Raw genomic sequence first — 17,661 nt, forward strand, 5'->3', positions numbered from 1 at the left:
AGCAGGCAACACGCGGGCAGACGCGGCCAGCACCTTCCACAAGGTTCTCCCTTAATTTCTTCTTTATACAAGTAGGACACCACAAAACTATTGCATAACCGGATTAGGTAATATTCTGACTCAAGCACTTTTTCTTCTTTTCTCTGTGCATGATAAATTCATACCCAGAAGGCACAGAGAATACCTCATTATTTGCATGAGCAACAGATAAAAAAACAACAGTAAGTCAATAAATGCTCATTAGCTACCAAAATCATAGATGCAGAGGCATCGACCATTCTTGGAGCTTATTAAATACATGAATGTTTTTTCTACATGTAATGCACAAATCCATGCTCTCTTTTTTTGAAAACACCCAATTGATTATATATATGGTACACTTACTGTTCGTGTTGTTCCCCCGCTACCTGAAGGTGATTCATGGTGGGGCATTAGAGTCAGAGATATTACTGTTCAAGATATATCCCACTGCATAATCCATTAGTGTTTGTGTGATGCATCCAATTTAGGATTCTATCAAACACATGAATATATTCTTAATGTGTGTTATGCAGAATTCCGTGCTCTTCTAAAAAACACTCAATTGATGATATATGTGGCATAAATTCTGTTGTGCTGTTTCCCCGCTGCTTGAAGGTTAATTATGGTGGGGCATTGGAGCTGGAATATCACTAATTTGATATACCTTACTGCATAATCCTGAGTATATGTGGGATACATCTATTTTGAGGTCTTGGAGTCCAAATTTGGAGGCCTCCTTTACTGCTTAATCTAGAAGTAGACGTTATAGACATTCTTAATTATCTGTGCAGAATAGGTGTGTTTTTCTATTTGTATTTGCGACCACCTCTACCGTAAATATCTAGATGGGTATCTGATTTTTGTGTCTTTGTTTATATCCTTGAGAAATAACTCCTTATTCTTTTTCATCAGCTACTTAGACACCTGTGGTCTACACAATATCACAAATTGGCTCTTACCTGTGCCCAATTAAGGACACAGTGTGACAAGGGTAAGCATAAGGTCTGCGGTCATACCCCACTGGAGATGCCCAATCTCATCTGATCTTGGAAGCCAAGCAGTGGAGGGCCGGTTCAAGTACTTGGCTGGGAGACCACCAAGGAACACCCTGGTACTGCAAGTATTTGCTACCCTTTCTGTCACTGGAATAGAGCATTGATTCACTTATCGGTCATGACCTATGATTTAACTACCTGCTAGGATTCAATTCCCAGTTGGGATATACAGCAGTCTTCAAATGATGGTCATATATATATATATTGAATAAACATATTTTTGACCACAGGTTGTCCCATAGCTGGTGTTTTTTATTTCACAAAATCACAAAGCTACCCATCTCGGCTTACATTAGGTATTTGTACCTTATTAATTACAAATATTTTCTTCATATTTTCGCAATGTCACTATTTAAACAGATATTGGCGCTTATTGAACTCCTCAGTAATTAATTTTTTTAACGAAAATCATTAAAGTATTGAATTTTAGTTAGTTATTGTGGCAATCAGCCATACATTATTATCTGTATAAGAGTGCTTCCCAAAAAGAGTCTCCTTTCTTCTCTTGTTTCTGTGTTTACAAGGTATTGAAGTCCTATTTTTTTTTTCTAAGGGTACATGACCACATCACCTGTGAGTAGGCCACACCCCTTTTAAAAGTACCTGGGCCCAGCCCGGCTCTCGACTGCCCTGCTTGCACTGCCTCCTGCTATTACACACAGTGCAGCACTGTGTAAACGGGGAAGAGGGGAACATCAACCCAACATTAATGGTGGGAAACCATGCTAATCCTTGCCATCGATGGTTAAACTTTTCTACATTAGATGGAGACCATTGAATGGTTTGAAACATTGATGGTTGATGACCAGATAGAGGTGTACAAGGGACAACAACATTCACAGTCTGCCACAGCCCCCCTGACTGCCGACGCTAATAGACCCCATTCTGCTCCTGTGGCACTGCCTGCAGCTGTGATGCTATCATTTCCCCCTGCTCCTGTAGTGAGACCACACTGTCCCTCCCGTCACTTCGCTGGGTCCGTCGGGGTCCAAAAAGCAGTGACAATTGTTTGTGATGGGGAGGACTTTCCCTGATAAAGTTAACCTGTTGTGTCCCTCCATCTGGTTTCAAGTGGCCTCATCAGCGTGTGGGTCAGGAGCCTGTAATGGCGACAGCTCTCCTGGCTAATAGCAATGGCTGATTCTGGGGGACAGTGTGTGGGGCCTCTAATGTGTGGGGGCCTTGGGGCAACTGCCCCTCCTATCCATCCCTGTTGCATTCAGTACTTATGCTTCAAAGAAATGTGGCAGATCCAAATTCCAATATACGTTCAGTTCCTGTCCCCACACTCAAGTCCACGCCAACTCTGGTGCCAACCAAGTATTCTGTGCGTGACAAAGTAGATAATGTGGTTTGGTGCTGAAGTTATTCGGTGGACCTACGAAGGGTGGGTGTGATTGTTTTATCTATGAATTATATAGTGCAGGCTTTAAAGGATAGTGATGTGAATGAGTATGGGGATAAAGTAATACTTATCCGGAAATGTTGAATATGAGAGGTTGGTTGCTTTTCCTTTGTCTGTTGTCTTTTTCATTAGTTTCCTCTCCAGATGTTGATTCAGTACATTAAATCAAATTTTAGGGATAATAGTTGTATTAGACACTGGTCTCTTTACAGAGTTTTCTTGCAAAATAACGTGATTGATATACAGTAGATGGGTATACCTTGCTTACATCATATGTAGCAAGACGAGGCTTATCATGGTTTCTTATCGGTAAGTAGCGAAAATGTTCACAGTAAAGGAGCTAATTCTATGCTTCTGAAATCATGCCTGAACTTACGCGGTATGAGGTGTTGGTAAACTTATCAGGGTTTCATTTAAAAAAACGATGGTCATCAATACTATACAAGGTCAAAAGATGGCGTATTTGGGTGAAAAATTCCCAAGTGCATACCTGACTTACATAAATTAGTGTGAGATAATCCTATCAGGGTATCTTTATGTGTACCACTACTCACGGATGCAGGGGTGTAGCTATGACTAATAGTGTTTCTTCACCCCCCCCCCCCAACCCCCCAAAATAAAATAAAATAAAAATAAAAAAAAATTGGTGCATGGCACAAACAAAGGGTACTGCAATCCTATTCACCTTCCTGCCGCCACCACCCCACCACCACCACCGGACTCTGGGGTGAATGTATTAACTTTCCTGCAACGCTCTTTATGTGTCAGGTCCCACTTCTCATCCTGATCGCAGAGAAGTGGGCCAGAGCTTTCGGCGCAAGGTATTATCTGTGTACCTTCCGATATGTGTATGCGCTCACCCGCCTCATCATTTCGGCTGTACGGGGGCGGGCACTCACTTCCTGTGCCCCGTGGTTTCTCCTCTAACAGCAGTGTGCTACTGCTGCAGGCCGCTCTGCAACCTGAGGGCACAGTTTTGTCATGTAAGGTGGAAGAAGGTATGTGAATGGGATGATTTACACTAGTGATGTGCACCGGACATTTTTCGGGTTTTGTGTTTTGGATTCGGTTCCGCGGCCGTGTTTTGGATTCAGACGCGTTTTGGCAAAACCTCCCTGAAAATTTTTGGGCGGATTGGGGTGTGTTTTGGATTCGGGTGTTTTTTTTACAAAAAACCCTCAAAAACAGCTTAAATCATAGAATTTAGGGGTCATTTTGATCCCATAGTATTATTAACCTCAATAACCATAATTTACACTCATTTTCAGTCTATTCTGAACACCTCACAATATTATTTTTAGTCTTAAAATTTGCACCGAGGTCGCTGGATGGCTAAGCTAAGCGACCCAAGTGGCCGACACAAACACCTGGCCCATCTAGGAGTGGCACTGCAGTGTCAGGCAGGATGGCACTTCAAAAAAATTGTCCCTAAACAGCACATGATGCAAAGAAAAAAAAGAGGCGCACCAAGGTCGCTGTGTGACTAAGCTAAGCGACCCAAGTGGCTGACACAAACACCTGGCCCATCTAGGAGTGGCACTGCAGTGTCAGGCAGGATGGCACTTCAAAAAAATTGTCCCCAAACAGCACATGATGCAAAGAAAAAAAGAGGCGCACCAAGGTCGTTGTGTGACTAAGCTAAGCGACCCAAGTGGCCGACACAAACACCTGGCCCATCTAGGAGTGGCACTGCAGTGTCAGGCAGGATGGCACTTCAAAAAAGTGCAGCACTGTGTAAACGGGGAAGAGGGGAACATCAACCCAACATTAATGGTGGGAAACCATGCTAATCCTTGCCATCGATGGTTAAACTTTTCTACATTAGATGGAGACCATTGAATGGTTTGAAACATTGATGGTTGATGACCAGATAGAGGTGTACAAGGGACAACAACATTCACAGTCTGCCACAGCCCCCCTGACTGCCGACGCTAATAGACCCCATTCTGCTCCTGTGGCACTGCCTGCAGCTGTGATGCTATCATTTCCCCCTGCTCCTGTAGTGAGACCACACTGTCCCTCCCGTCACTTCGCTGGGTCCGTCGGGGTCCAAAAAGCAGTGACAATTGTTTGTGATGGGGAGGACTTTCCCTGATAAAGTTAACCTGTTGTGTCCCTCCATCTGGTATCAAGTGGCCTCATCAGCGTGTGGGTCAGGAGCCTGTAATGGCGACAGCTCTCCTGGCTAATAGCAATGGCTGATTCTGGGGGACAGTGTGTGGGGCCTCTAATGTGTGGGGGCCTCGGGGCAACTGCCCCTCCTATCCATCCCTGTTGCATTCAGTACTTATGCTTCAAAGAAATGTGGCAGATCCAAATTCCAATATACTTTCAGTTCCTGTCCCCACACTCAAGTCCACGCCAACTCTGGTGCCAACCAAGTATTCTGTGCGTGACAAAGTAGATAATGTGGTTTGGTGCTGAAGTTATTCGGTGGACCTACGAAGGGTGGGTGTGATTGTTTTATCTATGAATTATATAGTGCAGGCTTTAAAGGATAGTGATGTGAATGAGTATGGTGATAAAGTAATACTTATCCGGAAATGTTGAATATGAGAAGTTGGTTGCTTTTCCTTTGTCTGTTGTCTTTTTCATTAGTTTCCTCTCCAGATGTTGATTCAGTACATGAAATCAAATTTTAGGAATAATAGTTGTATTAGACACTGGTCTCTTTACAGAGTTTTCTTGCAAAATAACGTGATTGATATAGATGGGTATACCTTGCTTACATCATATGTAGCAAGACGAGGCTTATCATGGTTTCTTATCGGTAAGTAGCGAAAATTTTCACAGTAAAGGAGCTAATTCTATGCTTCTGAAATCATGCCTGAACTTACGCGGTATGAGGTGTTGGTAAACTTATCAGGGTTTCATTTAAAAAAAACGATGGTCATCAATACTATACAAGGTCAAAAGATGGCGTATTTGGGTGAAAAATGCCCAAGTGCATACCTGACTTACATAAATCAGTGTGAGATAATCCTATCAGGGTATCTTTATGTGTACCACTACTCACGGATGCAGGGGTGTAGCTATGACTAATAGTGTCTCTTCACCAGCCCCCCCCCCCCCAAAAAAAAAATAAAAAAAAATTGGTGCATGGCACAAACAAAGGGTACTGCAACCCTATTCACCTTCCTGCCGCCACCACCCCACCACCACCACCGGACTCTGGGGTGAATGTATTAACTTTCCTGATCGCAGAGAAGTGGGCCAGAGCTTTCGGCGCAAGGTATTATCTGTGTACTTTCCGATATGTGTATGCGCTCACCCACCTCATCATTTCGGCTGTACGGGGGCGGGCACTCACTTCCTGTGCCCCGTGGTTTCTCCTCTAACAGCAGTGTGCTACTGCTGCAGGCCGCTCTGCAACCTGAGGGCACAGTTTTGTCATGTAAGGTGGAAGAAGGTATGTGAATGGGATGATTTACACTAGTGATGTGCACCGGACATTTTTCGGGTTTTGTGTTTTGGATTCGGTTCCGCGGCCGTGTTTTGGATTCGGACGCGTTTTGGCAAAACCTCCCTGAAATTTTTTTGGCGGATTCGGGTGTGTTTTGGATTCGGGTGTTTTTTTTACAAAAAACCCTCAAAAACAGCTTAAATCATAGAATTTAGGGGTCATTTTGATCCCATAGTATTATTAACCTCAATAACCATAATTTACACTCATTTTCAGACTATTCTGAACACCTCACACCTCACAATATTATTTTTAGTCTTAAAATTTGCACCGAGGTCGCTGGATGGCTAAGCTAAGCGACCCAAGTGGCCGACACAAACACCTGGCCCATCTAGGAGTGGCACTTTAGTGTCAGGCAGGATGGCACTTCAAAAAAATTGTCCCCAAACAGCACATGATGCAAAGAAAAAAAGAGGCACACCAAGGTCGCTGTGTGACTAAGCTAAGCGACCCAAGTGGCCGGCACAAACACCTGGCCCATCTAGGAGTGGCACTGCAGTGTCAGGCAGGATGGCACTTCAAAAAAATTGTCCCCAAACAGCACATGATGCAAAGAAAAAAAGAGGCACACCAAGGTCGCTGTGTGACTAAGCTAAGCGACCCAAGTGGCCGGCACAAACACCTGGCCCATCTAGGAGTGGCACTGCAGTGTCAGGCAGGATGGCACTTCAAAAAAATTGTCCCCAAACAGCACATGATGCAAAGGAAAAAAGGGGCGCACCAAGGTCGCTGTGTGACTAAGCTAAGCGACCCAAGTGGCCGACACAAACACCTGGCCCATCTAGGAGTGGCACTGCAGTGTCAGGCAGGATGGCACTTCAAAACAGCACATGATGCAAAGAAAAAAAGAGGCACACCAAGGTCGCTGTGTGACTAAGCTAAGCGACACAAGTGGCCGACACAAACACCTGGCCCATCTAGGAGTGGCACTGCAGTGTCAGGCAGGATGGCACTTCAAAAAAATTGTTCCCAAACAGCACATGATGCAAAGAAAAATGAAAGAAAAAAGAGGTGCAAGATGGAATTGTCCTTGGGCCCTCCCAGCCACCCTTATGTTGTATAAACAGGACATGCACACTTTAACGAACCCATCATTTCAGCGACAGGGTCTGCCACACGACTGTGACTGAAATGACTGGTTGGTTTGGGCCCCCACCAAAAAAAGAAGCAATCAATCTCTCCTTGCACAAACTGGCTCTACAGAGGCAAGATGTCCACCTCCTCCTCATCATCCGATTCCTCACCCCTTTCACTGTGTACATCCTCCTCCTCACAGATTATTAATTCGTCCCCACTGGAATCCACCATCTCAGGTCCCTGTGTAATTTCTGGAGGCAATTGCTGCTGGTGAATGTCTCCACGGAGGAATTGATTATAATTAATTTTAGTGAACATCATCTTCTTCACATTTTCTGGAAGTAACCTCGTACGCCGATTGCTGACAAGGTGAGCGGCTGCACTAAACACTCTTTCGGAGTACACACTGGAGGTAGGGCAACTTAGGTAGAATAAAGCCAGTTTGTGCAAGGGCCTCCAAATTGCCTCTTTTTCCTGCCAGTATACGTACCGACTGTCTGACGTGCCTACTTGGATGCGGTCACTCATATAATCCTCCACCATTCTTTCAATGGTGAGAGAATCATATGCAGTGACAGTAGATGACATGTCAGTAATCGTTGGCAGGTCCTTCAGTCCGGACCAGATGTCAGCACTCGCTCCAGACTGCCCTGCATCACCGCCAGCGGGTGGGCTCGGAATTCTTAGCCTTTTCCTCGCACCCCCAGTTGCGGGAGAATGTGAAGGAGGAGATGTTGACAGGTCACGTTCTGCTTGACTTGACAATTTTCTCACCAGCAGGTCTTTGAACCTCTGCAGACTTGTGTCTGCCGGAAAGAGAGATACAACGTAGGTTTTAAATCTAGGATCGAGCACGGTGGCCAAAATGTAATGCTCTGATTTCAACAGATTGACCACCCGTGAATCCTGGTTAAGCGAATTAAGGGCTCCATCCACAAGTCCCACATGCCTAGCGGAATCGCTCTGTTTTAGCTCCTCCTTCAATGTCTCCAGCTTCTTCTGCAAAAGCCTGATGAGGGGAATGACCTGACTCAGGCTGGCAGTGTCTGAACTGACTTCACGTGTGGCAAGTTCAAAGGGTTGCAGAACCTTGCACAACGTTGAAATCATTCTCCACTGCGCTTGATTCAGGTGCATTCCCCCTCCTTTGCCTATATCATGGGCAGATGTATAGGCTTGAATGGCCTTTTGCTGCTCCTCCATCCTCTGATGGCAGGGCAGGTTCAGGAATGTTTGGTGGTGCTCCAGTCTTCGGCACGCGGTGGCTGAATGCCGAAAGTGGCCCGCAAATTTTCGGGCCACCGACAGCATCTCTTGCACGCCCCTGTCGTTTTTTAAATAATTCTGCACCACCAAATTCAATGTATGTGCAAAACATGGGACGTGCTGGAATTTGCCACATGTAATGCACGCACAATATTGGTGGCGTTGTCCTATGTCACAAATCCCCAGGAGAGTCCAATTGGGGTAAGCCATTCTGCGATGATGTTCCTCAGTTTCCGTAAGAGGTTGTCAGCTGTGTGCCTCTTATGGAAAGCGGTGATACAAAGCATAGCCTGCCTAGGAACGAGTTGGCGTTTGCGAGATGCTGCTACTGGTGCCGCCGCTGTTGTTCTTGCTGCGGGAGGCAATACATCTACCCAGTGGGCTGTCACAGTCATATAGTCCTGAGTCTGCCCTGCTCCACTTGTCCACATGTCCGTGGTTAAGTGGACATTGGGTACAACTGCATTTTTTAGGACACTGGTGACTCTTTTTTCTGAGGTCTGTGTACATTTTCGGTATCGCCTGCCTAGAGAAATGGAACCTAGATGGTATTTGGTACCGGGGACACAGTACCTCAATCAAGTCTCTAGTTGCCTCTGGTGGATACTGGAACCACGTTTCTCACTGCCCAGGCTGCCAAGGCCTCAGTTATCCGCTTTGCAGCAGGATGACTGCTGTGATATTTCATCTTCCTCGCAAAGGACTGTTGGACAGTCAATTGCTTACTGGAAGTAGTACAAGTGGTCTTCCGACTTCCCCTCTGGGATGACGATCGACTCCCAGCAGCAACAACAGCAGCGCCAGCAGCAGTAGGCGTTACACTCAAGGATGCATCGGAGGAATCCCAGGCAGGAGAGGACTCGTCAGACTTGCCAGTGACATGGCCTGCAGGACTATTGGCTTTCCTGTGTAAGGAGGAAATTGACACTGAGGGAGTTGGTGGTGTGGTTTGCAGGAGCTTGGTTACAAGAGTAAGGGATTTAGTTGTCAGTGGACTGCTTCCGCTGTCACCCAAAGTTTTTGAACTTGTCACTGACTTCTGATGAATGCGGTCCAGGTGACGTATAAGGGAGGATGTTCCTAGGTGGTTAACGTCCTTACCCCTACTTATTACAGCTTGACAAAGGCAACACACGGCTTGACACCTGTTGTCCGCATTTGTGTTGAAATAATTCCACACCGAAGAGCTGATTTTTTTTGTATTTTGACCAGGCATGTCAATGGCCATATTCGTCCCACGGACAACAGGTGTCTCGCCGGGTGCCTGACTTAAACAAACCACCTCACCATCAGAATCCTCCTTGTCAATTTCCTCCCCAGCGCCAGGATTTGTGATTTGTGATTTAGAAGAACGCACAGTTCTTTGCTGTGCTTTTGCCGCTTAAGTCTTTTCATTTTTCTAGCGAGAGGATGAGTGCTTCCATCCTCATGTGAAGCTGAACCACTAGCCATGAACATAGGCCAGGGCCTCAGCCGTTCCTTGCCACTCCGTGTCGTAAATGGCATATTGGCAAGTTTACGCTTCTCCTCAGACGCTTTCAATTTAGATTTTTGGGTCATTTTACTGAGCTTTTGTTTTTTGGATTTTACATGCTCTCTACTATGACATTGGGCATCGGCCTTGGCAGACGACGTTGATGGCATTTCATCGTCTCGGCCATGACTAGTGGCAGCAGCTTCAGCACGAGGTGGAAGTGGATCTTGATCTTTCCCTATTTTAACCTCCACATTTTTGTTCTCCATTTTTTAATGTGTGGAATTATATGCCAGTATGCAATGGCCTACTACTATATATACTGCGCACAACTGAAATGCACCACAGGTATGGATGGATAGTATACTTGACGACACAGAGGTAGGTACAGCAGTGGCCTACTGTACCGTAATGCTATATATTATATACTGGTGGTCAGCAAACTGTGCAAAACTGAAATGCACCACAGGTATGGATGGATAGTATACTTGACGACACAGAGGTAGGTACAACAGTGGCCTTCTGTACCGTACTCCTATATATTATATACTGGTGGTCAGCAAAATTATGCACTGTACTCCTACTATATACTACAATGCAGCACAGATATGGAGTGTTTTTCAGGCAGACAACGTATACTGGTGGTCACTGTCAGCAAAACTCTGCACTGTACTCCTCCTATATAATACTGCTGCTCCCCGGTCCCCACAATTAAGCAGTGTGAGCACAGATATATGCAGCACACTGAGCACAGATATGGAGTGTTTTTCAGGCAGACAACGTATACTGGTGGTCACTGTCAGCAAAACTCTGCACTGTACTCCTCCTATATAATACTGCTGCTCCCCAGTCCCCACAATTAAGCAGTGTGAGCACAGATATATGCAGCACACTGAGCACAGATAACGGATAAGGAGCGTTTTTTTCAGGCAGAGAACGGATAAAACTGGTGGTCACTGATCAGCAAAACTGCACTGTACTCCTCCTATATTAATAATACAAAGCAAGCACAAATATTTGCATCAACAATGCATAAAAACGGAGAGGACGCCAGACACGTCCTCTCCCTAACATTTCCAATGCACGAGTGAAAATGGCGGCGACGCGCGGCTGTTTATATAGAATCCGAATCTCGCGAGAATCCGACAGTGGGATGATGACGTTCGGGCGCGCTCGGGTTAACTGAGCCATACGGGAGAATCCCAGTATGCCTCGGACCCGTGTAAAATGGGTGAAGTTGGGGGGGGGGGGGGGGGGTTCGGTTTCCGAGGAACCGAAGCCGCTCATCACTAATTTACACATAGCCCAACCTGGATGTCTGACACCGGTGAATAGTTTGGGTTTGGATATTTTATTAGGGGGCTTTGAGGTTAGCGGTTAGTTACTCTCCATGACAATGGGCTTTGATGCAGCTGCCTAACACAGTTATGTGCTCTGGTGACTGGCAAGAAGGGGAAGGAAACATCAGATCTACACCTCTGTATTATTACCCTGCTTCACCACACTTTCCTATAATAAATGAGATACACTAGATGCCCTAGTGTACCCTAACGCTGCTGGAAGCTTTATACTTCTAGTAATCTGGTGACTGGTGTTCAGTGTCTCTGAACTATTATACAGCAATGTCTATGGGAATTATGCTCACTGCTGTGGATGATTCCTGCTGCTGTGTCTGTGTGTGGCTACAGTGCATGAGAGTGTTTACAGACCTCAGCAATCCTCCACCAATAATCTGCCTATTGCTCCTTGTACACTACCCCGACTCTGCGTGAGTGTGGTCAGTGCCATGTGGGTGTGGTCAGTGCCCTACACTATCAGACGCACTGTCTCACAAAATACATAAAAAAAGAAAAATTGCCAAATTTTGTGAGAAAACTAGAAATACAATTGTAAGACTTATGATTTATGGCCGACCATGTGGACAGCTAGGTGGCTTGTTTTCATCATACTGTCATGATGATGGGCCTAATTTTATCTGAAGGCCTGGAGCTGGAGCTCCATTCGCCCCATTGTTTGTCTGGCCCTGGGCACTGTCCTGGCTTTTGGTGGCTATTAGGGCTCTTGCTTTCAAACATCAGCAGATATGGTGTCCAGTCTGATGAGTGGCAGCTGATGGCGATTGACAGTTGGCTGGGAAGAGGCCCGTTCTGTCTGCAAGTGCTGGTGGACAGCGGTACATTAAGAAGGGTGGACAGCTATAGTGACTGACATCCGCCTATGTAGAGGGCCTGGACTGTGGGGGAGATGTACTAAGCCTTGGAGAGTGATAAAGTGGAGAGAGATAAAGTGCCAGCCAATCAGCTTTTAACTGACATGTTACCGACTGTGTTTGAAAAATGACAGTTAGGAGCTGACTGGTTGGTAGTTTCTCTCCACCTTATCACTACAAGGCTTAGTACATCTGTCCCTTTCTGTGGTATCCAGCGGCGAGTGTGAGTTGCGGGGCGTGTTAGTTTGGAATGGAAGGCAATATCGGCTGTCCATTAGGCGAGCAGCGGGCAGAGCTCAGGTATCATCGGCTGTCACTGCTGCTCCGCTCCCTGGATAACCAGAGATCCTGTGCTCACAGACACAGCTTTTTTTCCCACTTAATACTCAGATTCTCCTGGCCAATGTACCCAGTTCTCAGCACCGCTCTCTGGAAACTTAAATGCCTGTCACCAAGAAACTTCAAGACTTGTGAATGTCACCCTTGCCATCCGCCCTGCATGCATTAACAGGGCACCAGCATAAGCACGAGGGCCACTGGAAAGTTCTCCATCCCCAAATGTTCAGGTGACCATTAGTGTCCACTCAATATTTCCCAGTGAGTCCTTTAGTGCATAGTCACTTTTCCCTACTATATAAATACTTTAAATTAAACTGTTATTACATGAATTACTAAATTGTAATGATTAATAATAAATTCATATTTTATTTTTTCAAATCTATATAATCCTAAACAATTTATTACAAAACAGCAAAAATATTTTGATTGAAACATTATAGGGTCACAGTTATAACAGACTCTCCTGCCCTGGTGGTGCTGCTGCACAGTGCCTAGAAGCATGATGTCATAGTAACTAAGCTTCATGGGTCCTAGAACTACTCTCAGCTACTGGCAGGCACTGTGGTGTAGTGTCTGCTTCAGTATCTGGGAAGCCAGCATTGTGGGTTCGAGACCTATCCCGACCACTTCACTCGGAATGCTATCCGGTAGTGTGATAAGATTTGGCACGCCTACACGGGAGCGTGGTAAGCAATTAGCATGCCTCAGACCGGGAAGAGTGGTAAGTCCTAGCACACCTCTGACAGGGTGGCCCCTGAGTTGAGTCGCAAGGCGTGGATTTCGAACCTAGATCCCAGATACATTTTTTTTCCTGACATAAAAAAACCTGGACCTTGGAGGGCAGAGCTTATACAAAAGAGGCATCAGTTGGATTTTGACAAAATATTAAAGCATGAAATGCTAATAACTAAAAATATTTTTTATTGCCCCTGCTCAAGTTACGACCCTTTATGGAGTGATGAAGTGAATTTGCCCAATCACCTATCTGCACTAATTAGGAGTATTGCTCTTTTCCAGGTTATAGAAGTTGTTTATCATGGACTTTTGTTTGTTAAATTACTGTTAAATTAGTCCACTTTATACCATTCGGGTATGAAGCAATAAATATATTAATAAAATAAACATGAGAAAAGGAAAATGTAATTTTAAAACCCTAGTGGGGTTTGAACCTGTGACAAAAGGTGAAGTATTACATTTAGCAACGCCTCATAACATTGGGGGTCATTCCGAGTTGTTCGCTCGTTATTTTTTTCTCGCAACGGAGCGATTAGTTGCTAATGCGCATGCGCAATGTCCGCAGTGCGACTGCGCCAAGTAAATTTGCTATGCAGTTAGGTATTTTACTCACGGCATTACGAGGTTTTTTCTTCGTTCTGGTGATCGTAATGTGATTGACAGGAAGTGGGTGTTTCTGGGCGGAAACTGGCCGTTTTACGGGTGTGTGTGAAAAAACGCTACCGTTTCTGGGAAAAACGCGGGAGTGGCTGGAGAAACGGAGGAGTGTCTGGGAGAACGCTGGGTGTGTTTGTGACGTCAAACCAGGAACGAAACTGATTGAACTGATCGCAGATGCCGAGTAAGTCTGGAGCTACTCAGAAACTGCTAAGAAGTGTCTAATCGCAATTCTGCTAATCTTTCGTTCGCAATTTTACTATGCTAAGATTCACTCCCAGTAGGCGGCGGCTTAGCGTGTGCAAAGCTGCTAAAAGCAGCTTGCGAGCGAACAACTCGGAATGACCACCATTATGAGGCGCTACTAAAATCTGGAGACCAATAAAACTATATAAACCCAAGGGACACTTTTCGACTGCCAAAAGTGCAGCAGCTGGCATACTGATTTATAGATGGGCACTGCCAGAGCTGGCCCTAGGCATAGGCAAACTAGGCAAATGCCTAGGGCATTTGCAATGCCATGTGGCACAAGTGCTGATTAAAAGGATATATGGCATGCCTATATTCTGTGTGTGTCTGTGGCTGTATCTGCATATGAAATGCTACATTACAGTGTATTCCTGGAAATCACTGTAACGTAGCATTTTGTATGCAGACACAGCCACAGTGGCACACAGAATAAAGGCATGCTACTTGTCATTTTAATCAGTAGAAGCTGCTTGTACGTTCTAGTCACATAGCAATGAAAATTAGATGCATTTTCTGCAAAAAAAAAGGCGCCCAATGTTAGCAGAGCGGGACGGGAGCTGCATGGCATATTGAGGCAAGATGAATGAGGACACATCTGTATCCAAGCAGAGGAAGAGGTCACAGTGTTCGCAGCCATGTGAGTGCTGTGTGGGGGTAGGTCCATTGTGCAATGTGTAGAAAGGCATTACTAATGTGTGGCATTATGTGTATAAGGTGTTCCACTGTGTGGAGTAATGTATAGAAAAGGCGGCACTACTGTGTGGTCTAATGTGAATAGAGAGCAATATGGTGTGGCGTAATTTGAATTGGGGGCACTATTGTGTGGCCATGCCCCTTCCCAAAAGAACATGCCCTTTTTTGGGCTGCGCGCTGAATGTGCGCACTGTTCCTATTTAAAATATAGGGGGTAGGAGCACCAAAATGAGGACTGCTATGGCTGAGGGGTGATGGGAAAGGGGTGCAGGGTCTGGGGTGCAGAACTAGCAGCGGTGCTAGGGGGCACCAGCCAAAATCTTGCCTAGGGCATCATATTGATTACGGCCGGCTCTGCCCTTTCCCCCACAAGGCACAGGAGTTGTGCACAACCGCCCCCCGTCCCCTCAACACTGGCGCCCGCCGGCTCGCCCCTTTCCACACCAGGACACAGAAGTTGTGCACAGAGCCGCTGGCGGGAGAGTGCAGCAGGCGCCGGAGCTTCTGCCTGAGAGAAGGCAGAGGAGGAGGAGAGCGCTGGCCACCGCACGATTCACTCATCACTGTGAGCTTCCCTCTGCCGCCATGCAGGTTAGTTCCTGCGCACTGCGGGACTTGTCTCTGCCCCCTCCCCGGTGCTGCCAGCTGCATGATAATGGAGCAAATCACCGGGTGGGCACCGGCGGCTGCTGTCAGGCTCCCAACTCCAGCAGGAGAGGAGTTCGGGGAAACGAAGAGAGGGGAGCTCTGAGTCCCTTGTCCTGCTGCCGCATGTGGGTGATTGGACCAGCAGATCCAGCACTGGATCCACTGTCCAATCACATATTCCTCGCAGGCAGGGGTGTGCTTTGTTGTGGGCTGAAAGGCCAACCCTGCCAGCGAGGCACTTGTATAAGTGCCGCTTTCCCCTCTATTTTTAATGGGCTTTCACAGCCCAGTGCTTGACCCCGCCCCCCGCTTTATTCCTGTTCCAATTGTCTACGGGAGGCACTGCTATTGGTGCCTCCCAACCTAATTTAATTAAAATTATTAGAATAATATAAAGAAGACACTTATGACACAAAATATGTCATATGTATCTACTTTGTATTATTTTAATCATTAAGGACAGGGGAGACACTGCCTCCCCTGTCTCCCCTGACTGCACGCCCCTGGAACTTACTCAGCCGCTGCGATCACTTCAGCCTGTCCGGTCCCGGAATTGACGTCAGACACCCGCCCTGCAAACGCTTGGACACGTCTGCGTTTTTTCAACCACTCCCTGAAAACGGTCAGTTGACACCCACAAACGCCTTCTTCCTGTCAATCTTCTTATGATCGGCTTTGCGAATGGATTCTTCGTTAAATCCACCGCCCAGCAATGATCCGCTTTGTACCCGTACGATGCGCATCCGCATTGCTGTGCATGCGCAGTAGTGACCTGATCACTGCGCTGCGAAAAAACGGCAGCATGCGATCAGATCGGAATGACCCCCAATGTCTACACTGCAATTTAGATTTCAGTTTGAACACCCCCCCTTCCAAAGTGGCCAAACCCATCTATGTAATAATAAGAGGCTATAGGCATAGACACTGAATCAGCATCCATTAAACAGGCCCGTTCTCTGTGTGTTGACTTTAAATGCTGTCAGGTTGGGTAATGAAGCCCTATAAGCAGTGTGGCTTCAATGAAGACTCTGCACAAGGAGGTCAGCAATGGAGGCTCTGCATACTGGCTTACAATGTGATCTCTTTTTGAAATGGGTTCTAGGCATAGTAGCTGGCAGCAAGCTATAGACAATGTGGCTGGTACAGTAAGTGGTACTTGTGAAGTAGGGCCCATGAAAGCGCTTATATTTTAATGTTGCGGTGCATTACAATTATTTGCCCTCCATGGTCTTATTCACAACCAAGTCAGTTCCACCATCCATCCACTACACTTATAGAAATTAGAAACATAATCTTCACTTGGTTAAAGTGTTTGATCTTTTTCTCCTAATAACAAATCAGATGCTATAAAGAATATGAGGCTAATTTGGAGCTGCATGGAGTTTATGCACAGATAGAGCTGCGCTGCTTGCAGTATACACCTGGTGGTAAATTTACTAAGATGGGAGTTCTATTTAAGATGGGATGTTGCCCATAGCAACCAATCAGATTCTATGTATTATCTTCTAGAAGGTGCTAGATAAATGAGACGTAGAATCTGATTGGTTGCTATGGGCAACATCCCATCTTAAATAGAACTCCCATCTTAGTAAATTTACCCCCTGGTCTGATGGGTCACTTTGTATGTTCAACGATGAATAGTCTACAATTTCCACTTCTCATTCATAAAACGCCATTAGAACACTTAGCCAAATGACCATATACCGCTCAGTTACACCAGTTCAGCCACAAACAGAATGCGTCTGATTCTAGTATAGCTGCTCAGTGTTGCATAATCTCAGCTCTGATGCATTCACAGCATGATAAATTGCACGCTCAATCCACAAAATGGATTTGCTTGCAGCTCTAAATCGGCCTCTTTCTTTCCAGTATTGTTATGCCAAAGGTGCAATATTCAGAAAAATAAATAAATATGAACGTTGTTTCAAACGTCATACACTTTTCCGTTTCTCTATTTTTGCTATTAGATACAAAGATATATCACTTTCTATAAGTGTGTGCCGTGATTGCTAATGTCAGCATTGCTCCCTTATACATATATTCACACTGTGTGCATTATTGAAATCAGTTCCATTTCCCAACAGAAATAGCAGAATCCCAGGGATAAAAAAGCCGCCACTTTGTAGCACTCCCTTTGATTTCCGCAGTGGCAGACAGGCTGTCTCCTGTAGGGAAGGCCCTTGCATTCCTGGGAGTCGGACTTCCATCTGATGGAAAACCTTCAACATTCGGCTGCAATTACAAGCTTGCTGGCCACTAGACTCTGAGTCACCCTTTCCTGCAGCAGGCTACTTGCACAACATACAGTGGTAAACACAACAAAAATGCAACTCTTCCTTGCAGAAAATGTTTTCAGCTGTTACATGAAGG

The 17,661-nt window shown here is 45.7% G+C and overlaps 1 pseudogene; it reads left to right on the forward strand.

The window, feature by feature from the left end:
- Positions 1 to 1,023: 1,023 nt before the first annotated feature.
- Positions 1,024 to 1,144, forward strand: LOC134897679 (5S ribosomal RNA; annotated as a pseudogene).
- Positions 1,145 to 17,661: the final 16,517 nt, after the last annotated feature.

This window comes from Pseudophryne corroboree, chromosome 3 (assembly GCF_028390025.1).
Source record: "Pseudophryne corroboree isolate aPseCor3 chromosome 3, aPseCor3.hap2, whole genome shotgun sequence".
In the NCBI taxonomy this organism is placed as follows: Eukaryota; Metazoa; Chordata; class Amphibia; order Anura; family Myobatrachidae; genus Pseudophryne; species Pseudophryne corroboree.